Source organism: Suncus etruscus, chromosome 7 (assembly GCF_024139225.1).
Source record: "Suncus etruscus isolate mSunEtr1 chromosome 7, mSunEtr1.pri.cur, whole genome shotgun sequence".
Taxonomy (NCBI): Eukaryota; Metazoa; Chordata; class Mammalia; order Eulipotyphla; family Soricidae; genus Suncus; species Suncus etruscus.
Window position 1 is genome coordinate 92,953,924 of NC_064854.1, and position 13,103 is coordinate 92,967,026.

General features: G+C 37.5%; 1 protein-coding gene and 1 non-coding gene across 2 annotated transcripts in view; one reads left to right on the forward strand and one right to left on the reverse strand.

Moving 5' to 3' along the window:
• The window catches only part of HS3ST3B1 (heparan sulfate-glucosamine 3-sulfotransferase 3B1), a 42,846-nt gene that overhangs the window by 14,727 nt on the left and 15,016 nt on the right, over positions 1-13,103 (forward strand). The gene's annotated exons all lie outside the window — the stretch shown is intronic.
• On the reverse strand, positions 4,201-4,371 carry LOC126014881 (small nucleolar RNA SNORA81). Its single transcript, XR_007497841.1, has one exon. It is a non-coding gene; the product is annotated as a small nucleolar RNA SNORA81 (small nucleolar RNA).

Consider the following 13,103-nt stretch of genomic DNA (forward strand, 5'->3'; position numbering starts at 1 on the left):
ATAGTGCTGGAAGAAGGGGAAATATTTTGCCAGCCTGTCTGGCACAGCATGACCCTGGTGGACTGTGTATGCTTTATCACAACACCAAGAAAATTTGTTGCACATCTTTCATTTCTTTCTGAAATCTCTCTGCAAAAAACATGAGTGCCACATAAAAATCTTGGCAGCCTTGAGCTAAAAACAAAAGACACTCTCGTTTGAAAGTATGTATTTCCCCTTTTTATTTCTGGGGCCAAGGGGGAACACTAAAAAAGTAACTTTAGTCACATAGCAACAGAAATGAAGACAATTTCAGATCAAGTGTCACTGGCAAAGGTAACTGGAACTTTTTCTAAAGAGAGCCAGAGGATTAACTTTCTTGTTTGTCTTGTTTTCATAGAACTTAATTTACAAGAGTATTTGGATTTCTTCTCCAATAATCTAAATGTGCTATAATGGTCTTACTATTACTTGATACACTAAAGACTCCTAGTAGTTGGAGAAATTCTAATATCTCTTTGGATGCCTTCCTCACCTGTGCCCTGAGCCCTAACCCAAGGGAAGATGTTTGGCAATTTCACAGTCTTGAAGTAAATAGTTAATATCAGAATGGGGCCTTTTATTTTATCTACCAGACTAAGTTTTCATTCTTATTAAGTTTCCTTCTTGTTTAGTTTTACATTTTAGTATGATACTTAATACTTACCTTATTTTTCCATGGGCTTTGTAAAAATAAGAAAATAATAATGCAGGTTTGTTTTCTAGTCATAACCAGACCTTTTAGATAGCACTAAGTGGAATAGTGTGATGTCTGCTATTCTTTTATTTATGATTTGATTTTCCTTAGATATTTGTGAGGCAAATAATGGCACAAGCAGTATGCAGTCACTTGGAATAATAATGTTTTAATATTATTTAATTTAAAAATATTGCCAAATCTCTCAAGGAACTCATGATCCTAATCGGGGGACTATGGTGAGAGATAAAATTGAAGAGAAATGCTGTTGAAACAGAGAAGGAGGCCCAAAGGAGAGACCACCATTGTTGCTAGGCTTTGCAGCATGGAGAAGGGTATATGCAGTTATTTGTCCCAGAAGGCAGATATAAACAACTAGAACTTCACAGCATCATGCGAGGGGCCTAGAATGAATCAGGATCTAGACCTGGGGTTAAGTGGAATTGAGAACGTATGTGAGAATGGGAGAAGAGTACCATAGGCTGACTCAGGATAACTATTACTTTGAGGGTAGGCTTTAATCTAATGAGCAATGGACAAAGGGAGATTTTCTTTACCAAAAGAAATTCAGACTATTAAAACTATATTTGAATTGTTTTAATGAAGTTTTTTGAAAATGAAAGAATTTATTTCAAGTTAGACAAAACAAGAAGATAAATAATCTTTTATAAATGATTTTTCTGTATACCCCTTAGCTCTGCTTTGTGATTTTTATATGGCTCTTAGAACTCTCAGAAGCTTCTCACCCCCCCCCCCCCCCAGTTTTTCATGAAAAGAGACAGGACATGCTTCTTCACTGCTAACAGAACCCATATGCTACTATTCCTGCTAACTTGTATGACTATTCTACAGATTTCCCCCTTCCCCCAATAATTGAAGTTATTTTGGAAAGACAGCCATTTTCCCCCAATACCTAACTTCAGCTCAAAATCCAGCCTCTCAAGCCTATATTTCTACTGTTGAGAAACAGATGCAGGCATGTAGACTAAGCCCTGCTCACTTATCCTAAGCAGATATGCATCAGAAGGTATCCATCATTTCATTTCTGAGTAAGAGGACTCACAGGAGAAGGAATATAATGTGGCTCTCACTCTACCCAGCAACTGGGAGAGCTTAAGACAAGCCCTTGCTTGCTATCTCAGAATCTGAAATAAATAGAGGGAAACCATGTTTAGTCATTCGTTTCAAGTATTGCCAGTCCTATTTCTGTCACTCAAATTTGGAAACTTCTATATTCAAATGAAAATGATTGTAAACTAATTCAAGTTTAACTTAGATTTGCATTTCCCTGCTCCAGAGTCTCTATCCTGTAAGAAGAGATGGGCTCAGGAGAATGCAGCCAGGGGTTCCTGGTGAGGGATTTGGCATTGTGAGTTGGGTGCTCTGGTTCAGTGTTTGGTCATTCAATTTATTCTATTTTATTTTTTTAAGCAAGATAGTTTTTTTGTTTTTTTTTTTAATACTTTTTTGGAAAGATTTAAAGGGAGAGAAGAGAGAAGTATGTATTTGTGAAAGAACATAGGCTTTTCCAGATTGGAAATATACAAGTGAAAAAACAGAGAAAAGCAAGTGAGAATATGGGCTTGAAGAGCAAACCTAGTTATGTTTAAGGTTGTGTGTGTGTGTGTGTGTTTTTTTTTTTTTACCATTCCATCTGCACACAGCATAGGACAGACTCATACCTTTTTGTGTTCTGTAAAAAAATGTGTATATCAGAGAACACATGAGCCAGCTTCCCTAAGGACTTTGATACTATCTATTGAATCTTACACAGATAAGAGTTTTGGGTAAATAAATGTCAGTTGGAAAGTGGGGAGTATATGACACCCTTCCAATCTTTTTTTTTTTTAAACTTTATTGATTGATTGATTGGTTGGTTTTTGGGCCACACCCAGCAGCGCTCAGGGGATGGGGCTGCTCCTGGCTTCTGCACTCAGAAATCATCCTCAGGCAGGCTGGGGGGGCCACATGAGATGCTGGGAATTGAACCTGGTCCCTCTGGAATCAGCACATGAAGGAAAACGCCCTACCACTGTGCTATCTACTGCCCCATCCTTTACATCTAATGTATGATTGCCACAAAAGATTTTCCAGGGAGTTGTTATTTCTAAATTTCATTCTAATTTGAATTTGGTGCTCAGTTGTTTGAATTGAATTGTAATATCTTTTTTTTTGGCACTAAATACTTTATTGAATAAATGCAATAATACCAAAAACAAGATGCATTCAAAAGTCGATTTTAAGGGTCTTTCTATTGAGGCTAATGACAAATACAATAAAAGCAGATATGCTAGTTTAACATAATTGGCTGATTTTATACAGCACTTATATCTTTTAGTCCACAAGTATATTATTAAATCATAAAGAACATCTAATACAACCATTTCTACATAACTAGGAAATAAATTTCTAAGAAAGATTTTTTTTTTTTTTTGGTTTTTGGGCCATACCCGGTAATGCTCAGGGGTTACTCCTGGCTATGTGCTCAGAAGTTGCTCCTGGCTTGGGGGACCATATGGGACGCTGGGGGATCGAACCGTGGTCCGTCCAAGGTTAGCACAGGCAAGGCAGGCACCTTACCTCTAGCGCCACTGCCCGGCCCCCTCTAAGAAAGATTTTACAGATCCCATCTTTTATATCCAACCCCAACAGTAAGAGGATGCAGCCAATGACTTTCCTCACAAGAGCTCATGACTAAAGTCGCTTTGCTATCAAAATCTGTATTTCTGATTGTTATGAACATTGAGACAAGATTCAAATATTCCCCCAAAAAGAAGCACAATGCACGTTGTGATCGCCTATTCAGCAACAGCGAGCACTGCATCCAAATCTGTCTCATCCCAGGAACTAAATAAGGTCAGCCACATACATTGGCATTTCCTCCACTGTAGTATTGAAGAAAGTCTCAATATCACGAAGAATCCTGTTGTCTTCTTCAGTAACAAAGTTTATAGCCACACCTTTCCTCCCAAATTGACCCCCTCTGCCAATTCGACTCGCTCTTTATTCAAACAGTGTCCTGTTCACTTATGATTCCACGTCCTAAATTACATCAACGCCATTTTTGAGTACCATCTCGTCGTCAACTGCTGCTATCAACTCCTGTGAATATAGTTTTCACGATTGGTAGGAAGATCATAGTTTATAACCAATGACACTTGTTGCACATCAATTCCACGAGCCAACAAGTCAGTAGTGATCAGAACATGGCTTGATCCTGATCGAAATTCCCTCATGATAACATCTCTTTCCTTCTGGTCCATGTCACCATGCAAAGCAGAGCTGGTGAAGTCCCTGGCATGCATTTTCTCTGTAAGCCAGTCCACCTTACGTCTTGTATTGAGAAAAACGACAGCTTGTGTAATAGTCAGTGTCTCACACAAGTCACAAAGCGTATCCAGCTTCCATTCCTATAAGCAAAGAATGTTGGCATGAATAAGTTGTCTCTATCTTGTCTTTGTTCAGAAATCTACTGAGAAGTTAAGACATATTGCACCAGATCTTACGACATAGGACACTGGATATTAAGAAAGAGGTCCTCCCAAGTCTCTACAATCTAGTGCAGTTACTTTTCTTCTTGCGTGTACTCATTATTGCAAAAACCAAGATATGATCCTAGTTCCTGCAATTTTAGCACAGTGCTTAGTAACATCTTTTGACCTCTCTCTGCTTAGTGGAATGTACTGAGACAACAATTGGGGACTTTCCTAAGGATTATCTCCAGTAAAGGATTGAGATTCCACTGGAGAGTAATCTATTCTATTACATTTAATAAAGTAAATTTTCTCTTGGCATCTCTGCATTTGAATATGACTTAAGTGTCAGTTATATTTTGTTTGGGTTTTTGGTTGTTGGTCCATACCTGGCTCTGTGCTCAGGGATTACTCCTGGCTTCATGCTTGGGGGACATATGTGGTGGATTAAAATAATTTTGGTGACCATGTCCAAGGCTATGCAGGCACCGTGGCACCTTAGCCCTTGTTTTATGTCCCCTAATACATTTTGTTCCTTATTGTTGTGTTTTTATTTATTTAAATTGTTGTTTTACTTATTTATTTTTATTTTATTAATTTATTATTTTAACCCAAGCTCTGGGAATGCACACACATAATCATTTCAAGGATATTGCTGAGTGTTTATTTTATTATTTTATTTTATTAGCATTATCCTATCCTCTATGGCTTACATTTCCAGTAGGGAGGTGAGCAGAAAACAAATAAGGGAGCTAATAAAAACAGAAGAGCACCTGGTGATAAGAACCAGGAAGATGAATGAAACAAAGGGAAAGGATGGAGAGTTATGAGAGTTAAGAGTTATGAAAAACTGGCTATTTTATATGATTGTCTTATTCGACATGAATGAAGAGAAGGAGTATCCAGAGGTTTAGTGGGTAGAAGCATGTTACTTAGAGGAAACCTGTGATGAGTGAAGAGATCAAAGAAAGTGGGGGAAGGAGGGACAGAGAAGAGGTTTTGCATTGTTAGTGTGTTTGTTAGTATGAAGCCATGGCGCAGGGGTATTGTGTATGTAAGAATAACAAGGCCTGATCTATAGTAATGTTAAACTATATAGAAAGTAAGAGAGAAAGAAGATAGTTAAAATATACATACAGACAAAATCAGGAAATTGAAGGCATGGAAATATAGCAGAGAGATGGGGTGTTTTGGGGTCAGACTTCACTGGAAAGGCTTTAGAGAACTGGTGATATACGGCAAAGTTCTAATGGATGTGTGCCAACCAAATGGAGATGAGAGTCTTTTTGATAGAAAAAATATAGATGAAAAGGCAAGAAGGTTTGTATGAAAAAGTATGGTTAATGCAGAGAAGGGCCAGCAGATGAAAAATGAAGGTGAGATAGGCCAGCATAGATAAATGATTAGATGTGGAAGGGAAGGATTCTTTTCTGAATGACTATTTACATCATAACTTCAAAGGGTAACTGGAACAGTTTATCATGTGTCAGCCACCCCACAAACACACACACACACACACACACACACACACACACTCAATTATTTCAGCTAGGAAGAGGGATTTACAAGATGGCATTGAACATATTGAAGAGGAATTAGTGATCATAAAAGTTGCCACCCAGAAAAACAAGCAAGCACTGGAGCTTCTTTCACTAGGAGTTCTGGGAACTCCATCCTCTAAGCTGGTTGCCTTTTGCTTGCCTGGATGGAGCCTTTCATTAGGAGAAAGCCTAAAGCCATGCAATTAGAAATTCCACTTCTCAGCTCTTTGGACCTAAAACAGGAACAGCCCTGTGGACCCTAGACTGCAGCATTCTTAAAAGCTGAGCAAGGCCTGGCTGCCTATGCCAGATGCACAACCTGGTAATTAGGAGGGGACTTTGCAGGCACACACCTGTTCTGAATGTGCAATTAGTGCCTGCTGCCCTTCTTAGAGGAGCTTAGACTTCTGCTGTGGGGGTGATGGTGGGGCATGGTGTTTTTATTTCCTCTAGCTACTTCAGTGTTTCCTTTTATTCCTTACCCCCTTTCCTGTTTGCTTTTTTTTGTTTGTCTGTTTTTCAACTTCATTGCTTCTTATATGAATATATTTTTTCTCTGTTCTTTTCTGAACAAAAAATTTCTGACCATCTAGTTTCATGAAGCCATTTGGGGAGGGGGTATATTACTAGGATTAACCTGTTTCCTATACATTTATTTATTTATTTATTTATGTATGTATTTATTTATTTATTTAGGTTTTGGGGTCACACCCAGTGGCCAGGTTACTCCTGGCTATGTGATCAGAAATTGCTCCTGGCTTGGGGGACCATATAAGATGCCAGCAGATCGAACCCATGGTCCATCCTAGGCTAGCATGGGCAAGGCAGAGACGCCTTACACCACCACTCCAGCCCGTTTTCTGTATTTTTATTTAAGAACCAAACAAGCATATCCTCCCCTTTTGCTGGCATGCTTATAGCTAGTGTTAGAAGAGAAACTGCAAAGAAGGCCAAGGATGGAGAAGAGCAATGTGGGAAGGTAGTGGAGTTTTTCACCAGGATTGCTCATCAGATACTTTCCACTCTACATTCCTAGCTTCTCACTGCTCTAATTTAATTTCCAACTGAGCAGCTACTCCCCATCTGATGGTAATCTCAAATAGTTAATGAGCTAGAAGGGAGGCAGCCTATTGATTGATTCTCAATTGAGCAGCTTTGCCATTCTAATTTATTAGCCTGTTTGTTTCTTGGACTGAGAGGCTTGTTCACCCTGGCACAGCTTGTATTTCTTCCTACTTCTTAAAACGGATTGAACTGTGACTTCTGGCCTCTGGATATTTAGAACCCACTCATTTTTCCTTCTACACACCTGGAAGAAAGTAGAGAGAATAGCTTCAAGTTAGCTCATTTGCCTGTCTATAGAATCCAATGTGAAATTTTAATTTTCTCCTTGGCTCCAGCTGGGTGTGTAGTTCCAGAACAGATTTTTTTTTTTTTTTGAGGTAGCTTCATGGAGTAATCCTGCTCTGTGTTACAGGTTTTAGGATTTGGGACCATTGTTATTTTTCTCCTGTGGTGCTTTGAAAACCTAAAGATTATTTATTATATGCAGAAAAGAAGCAGTGGCAGAATTAGAGCTATAGCAGGGAAAGGCTAATTTGGTTTGTTTTTCAGTTTTGTGATAATTTCTCTTGGTAGGGTTGATTACAAAATAAACTCTTAAAATAAAGGCTTTGGGTAGGAGTACAGGGAGTCAGTATTTTACTCCCACTTTCTAAATTAATCTTCCTTCCTCCTTTGGTTTTCTCTCCCATATTTGTCTGTCATTTATAACTATATGATTCCAAGAATTAATTTATAACCAGAGTTTAATTTTTTTTATTAATGTTAGAAAAAAAGGGAAATTTGAAACCTCTTTAGGAAGATGATGATTGATGGGTTTAGTGGGGTGGTTACTGCACTTGAGTATTGATGTTTCTTAGAAATGTTGAGAATGGCAAGATTCAAAGATGAATATTCTGGAATTCTGGTTTCCCTTTCCATTGTTTTAATCTCCCCATTTCTAAAATAGTCCTTGAGAAAGTTAGTATAGTGAGACAACTTCTGGATGCATAATCTTTTCTCATGAATTAGGTGCTAAACAAATTGTAGAATTGACCTCATTCTGAACAACTAAGAGAAAGCTATATGTCTGTTGAAGGGAAGCACCTGGGCTTTTTATTAGAGAAGGATTTTTTTTTAAATTTTCACTTGTATGAAAATTAATATTATAGTGGGTGGTATTTTTGTAGCTTTAAAGAACACATGCAGACCTGTTATGTTAGAAATTTTATTTATATTTAGTAAAATATAAAGATAGAAAAACTGTTTTTAGCTAATTCAGGGAAAGCAAAGTTTTGGGGGCCTAAATGAGATACCACCCTCATGTACAGGAGAATATCATGTCTGCTGTATTCACTGACATAACAAGCCATCTCAGACTTTGAAAATAGTGCAACTGATCCATGACTGGTAGATTGCTCTTGATCTGTCAGAGGCTCATAATCCTCCATCCTTAGATGAACCATGTAGTGGAGTCTATGGCACCTGTGAAGCTTAGGAACAAAATGCATGAAAGCCCATCCCTTTTTTCAGATTCCTTGTGTGAGCTGAGAAGTACAAGACCCAGGCATTGTTTTCTGATATTTATTAAGCTGCATTTCTAGGTTCTGATTTCTGTAAATAGGATGGCAGTGAATGTGGTATGCATGTTTCTTTTGAACTTATTGGTTTTTTTCTTCTTGGACTAAATGATAAACTGTGAATTACTTCTAATACTACATTGAATAATAGTGGTGCAAGTAAGTCCCAAGGGGCCAGAGAAATAGTACAGCAGGTAGAGTTCTAGCCTTAAATCCAGTTTATCTGATTTAAACCCCATGTGCTTCCCTAAACCCCATCAGGAGAGTAGAGCCAAGAATAAGTCCTGAGCACAGTTATGTGTGACTCAAAATTGGAAGGAAGGAAGGAAGGAAGGAAGGAAGGAAGGAAGGAAGGAAGGAAGGAAGGAAGGAAGGAAGGAAGGAAGGAAGGAAGAAGGGAGGGAGGGAGGGAGGGAGGGAGGGAGGAAGGAAGGAAGGAAGAAGGGAGGGAGGGAGGGAGGGAGGGAGGGAGGAAGGAAGGAAGGGAGGGAGGGAAGAGAAGAAAGAGAGGGAAGAAGGGAAGGAAGGGAAGAATTAGAGAGGGAGGAAGAGAGGGAAAGAGAAAGGGAGAAAGAGAGGGAGGGAGGTTGGTTGGTTTTTTCTTTGTACCTGATCTTAAAAGGAAACGGTTTCAGATTTTTGCTGTTGACTATGATATTAGCTGTGTCCTGGCCCCATATTGGACATTTGTAGCATCATACTTACTACATACCTGTAAGCAGCTTATTGTGAACTGAAAGAGATTAAATTTGTTGTTTTGGCCAAGACCATATCTACGAGCCTGCTGTGTGTTATTGTCCTGGGAAAGGTGACCTTTGGAATGGTTGACCTTCAGTCAGAACCTCAGCAAGAGCATCCATAGCAGCAACAGAAATGTCTAACACTAGTGTGAACTCAAGTTTCTAATTCTCATTCAGTCACATGCCTCCAAGTTCATTGGATGTAAAAATACCTGAGTATCTGAAACCTGAATATTTATCATAACTCAATCCTCAATCTGTGGTTCAAGCCAAAGTCATTTATAAGATACTAGGGCTCCATGCTATTGTGCACATATTTCTTCACTCTCTATTGCATACCCCTGCTTATATAACATCAATATATTCCTCTCGGAGGAGTGTAGGGGGTTGTTGCCTGGATTTTGAAATGTTTTCTGTTGGAACTATTTCAGAACTCTCCTTAACTTTCAAGTCATCTACCATTCCTTATTCTATAGCAGAATATCTCTAGGATATGATAGTTGGGTTTTCCAGAGAGTTTTGTGCGTAGGGCCCCATGTAGGATTCTATATTTAATTGTTTTTGATGTAGTTTCTCTCTGTCTCTGTTTCTGTCTGTCTCTCTGTCTCTAGCTCGCTCTTTTGCTCAGTAGGCCCAGGAGCTACTTCTAGTTAATTTTTGACTAAACTGGGTTGACAGTTCAATGTGTGAGTCTGAGAATGTAGAGTTGCTCAATTCTGTGGTGCTCAGGAGCTACCGGAGCCATATTGTTCTGTGTATTCCCTCTACAATCTCCCTGCCCTTCGATGTGTTTTTTCTTGTGGGTGCCCAGAGTACTTTCAGATTCTCTCTTTTCACCATGTTGTCCCTACCTTTCTTAGAATTTTAATTTTTATCTCTTTCTGATATTTTCATATTTTTAAATGATTTACAAATCAGTTTTTAAATGGTACATAAAGGCCCATTAATACATAAAATATGAGAGCAAAACAGGAAACTCAGTAGTACCATACAATGAGCCAGAAACTAGCCTAAGAAATGTCTTTCAGATAATAATGGATGTGAAACTAGCAGCCTTTATAACAAGAAACACTCCACTTATACAAATCACAGAAACAAGTGACTGTTCTTGTTACTAAGAATGCCTTATAGGGAAACAGCCACTGGCATGGAATATGCTTTTATGAGAAACATTAATCCAGCATTTGGTGTAAAAAATAATTTCTAAAAATGAAAGGTAATCATGACTTTCCTCCAGATATACTGGTAAGGGTTATATTTGTTTGTTATTAAGAACTTATTTCAGTTATGATTAATGGAAGAACTTGGCAAATGTTATACTTGGTTCAACACAAAACAAGTATGTCACTAAACTGAAGACATTTATATATACTCCCATATTCATTAAAGCATTGTGCACAGTAGGGAATATATGGAAATAAATTAAGTACTTATGGAAGATGAATGGATAAAGCTGTGATGTCCATGTACAATGAAATATATGTATACATACATACATACATACATACACACACACACACATATATATATATAATACTGTCTTTTGCAAAAACATGGAAGGCTGTGCTCATTAATGAAATAAATGATGGACAAAGACAAATACTATATGATTCCACTCTTGTGGTATATACAGTCTACCATGTAGTACATAAACAAACAACAAATGAATGAGTTAAAAAATAAAATAAGGGCCCAGAGAGATAGCACAGCGGCGTTTGCCTTGCAAGCAGCTGATCCAGGACCAAAGGTGGTTGGTTTGAATCCTGGTGTCCCATATGGTCCCCTGTGCCTGCCAGGAGCTATTTCTGAGCAGACAGCCAGGAGTAACCCCTGAGCACTGCCGGATGTGGCCCAAAAACCAAAATAAATAAATAAATAAAAAATAAATAAATAAATAAATAAATAAATGCGGCCCAAAAACCAAAATAAATAAATGAATGAATGAGTGAATGAATAATAAAATAAAATAAAAATAAACTTTTAGACTATAAAAAAATTAGTGGTTACCAGAAAGAAGGAAATAAGGCATGAATAAATTAGTTAATAGGGGTCAATCGTCTGGTAAATGATAGAATTGGCTTTTTAGTGATAAACTTAATGTAGCTTATTATTGATTTATGACATTGATTTATAATAATGCACATATAAAACCTGCAAAATGCTATAATGTTACTTTAATATTATTTTTATAAAAGAGGTAGTCTTACTTGGAATAAAGGAACATTGAGATAACTCAGCAAAGTTGTGACATTGCTTTTTTTATGTGGTTAGAGATGGGATGTGCAGTTCATAAACATCTGTCAGAAAGCATTTTCTAACTTGATGGGGGGGCAGAAGAATATGAGAAAGGAAAGTAATAGGAGATCTGGTAGAAGGGGCCTTGGGCTATCTTCAGTGGAAAACCAGGGATATGTGATGGAATATCAGTGTGGTTCTAGAATTAGCATCACTGAGATTTAGAATATTGAGATCATCACAATTTTCAAGCCTGATGCAAAAGTAATTATTATTAAAGTCTGCAGTTTTTTTTCTCTTCACACATTTTGCCTTCTGTCATTAAATATTGGTGACTCATCTGTACATTGTTTGTGTTCATTTTGGCCAATACATACTTCAGTACGTAAGTGTTCCTTTTTCCTGATGTTTTGTTGTTTTGTTTTTATTTCTTTTAGAGATAAAAAATGTTAAAGAATCAATTTTAAACAAATACATAATACAACATGGAGGACAATTCAACAATACAATTCAACCAAACATTTTGTTCTTAGTAATATCTTTAAAATAAAGTTCATTTTTCACTCAAGTTAATGCAGGTTAAGAGACGAATCTTACATAAAATTCTTACCAGTTCTCTCAGTTGTCTTCTAATTATTTGCTCTTCATACTGCTCTCTTTTTGGAATTGTGGTATAGGAGGGGATGGTGCTTTGTCTAAATCACAGAAGAATTTCATGAAATTATAAGATTTATCAGGGAGCATAGCCTACTAAAAAGTTTAATAGAACATAAAAATGATGAAGTCTGCTCAAATTATACAGAATACTTTGTGTAGCTACACCCTCCGATACTTTCCATATTCCCATATTTGCACATGAAGTACATAAAGTTGAATTCTTTATATTAACTTTTTGCAAATTTATTGAGTTTTTAATGAGAAATGTTTAACCATGACAATGAATAAGTATTTTGGTGAAGTTGGACTTTCTTTGCTCCTGCTGAAAATCTACTCCTAGAAGCTTTCCTACTTATCTAACTGAAAATTCTAAGAAAGATGGGAAGAAGGTATTTTAATGGGTATTTTATTGGCACTGTTACTTCTTTTCTTTTTAGAGGAAACCTTTATTTGGTCAGTTTAAAATAAACAAACCAGCTAGGAGGAAAAAGTCCTAGTGGTGATAAGGAGTGGAAGATAAACTTATTTTTTGTCAGCAGTTTCTCTGAGTGTAAATACTTGGATAAAAAGTGAGGGAACAACATTGGCGGTTTGGTGGTATTAGGGGTTACTTCTGTCTCTGCACTGGAAGATTTAGGATGCCAGGGATTAAACCCAGGTTGACCCTGTGCAAGCCAAACTCTCTATTTGCTGTATTATCACTCTTATTTAAAGATATTTTCTTCTTTTGAGGCCAGAGAGATAGCACAGCAGGGAAGTAGTTTGCCTTGCTTGTGGCCAACCCAGGCTCGAACTCCAGGATCTCACATGGTCACCAGAGCCTGCCAGAAGTGATTTCTGAGCACCAGAAGTAACACCTAAGCACCACTGGATGTGGCCAAACAAACAAACAAATTTTTTTTTCTTCTTCTAAGTCTCTGTTAAGGGAATTTTATTTGCAATCTTTACCCTTTATTTTAGCTAATTCAATAAATTTTAGGATCTTTATAGATCTAATTTGCTTTGTACTGATCTCTGATGGGATTCTGTTGAGTAGAAGAGAGTGGAGAGCAGGATGAAGTCAGTATCTTTGACTTAAGAATTGACTAGGACTTCCCTTGTCCCAAATATGTAAGTCAGGA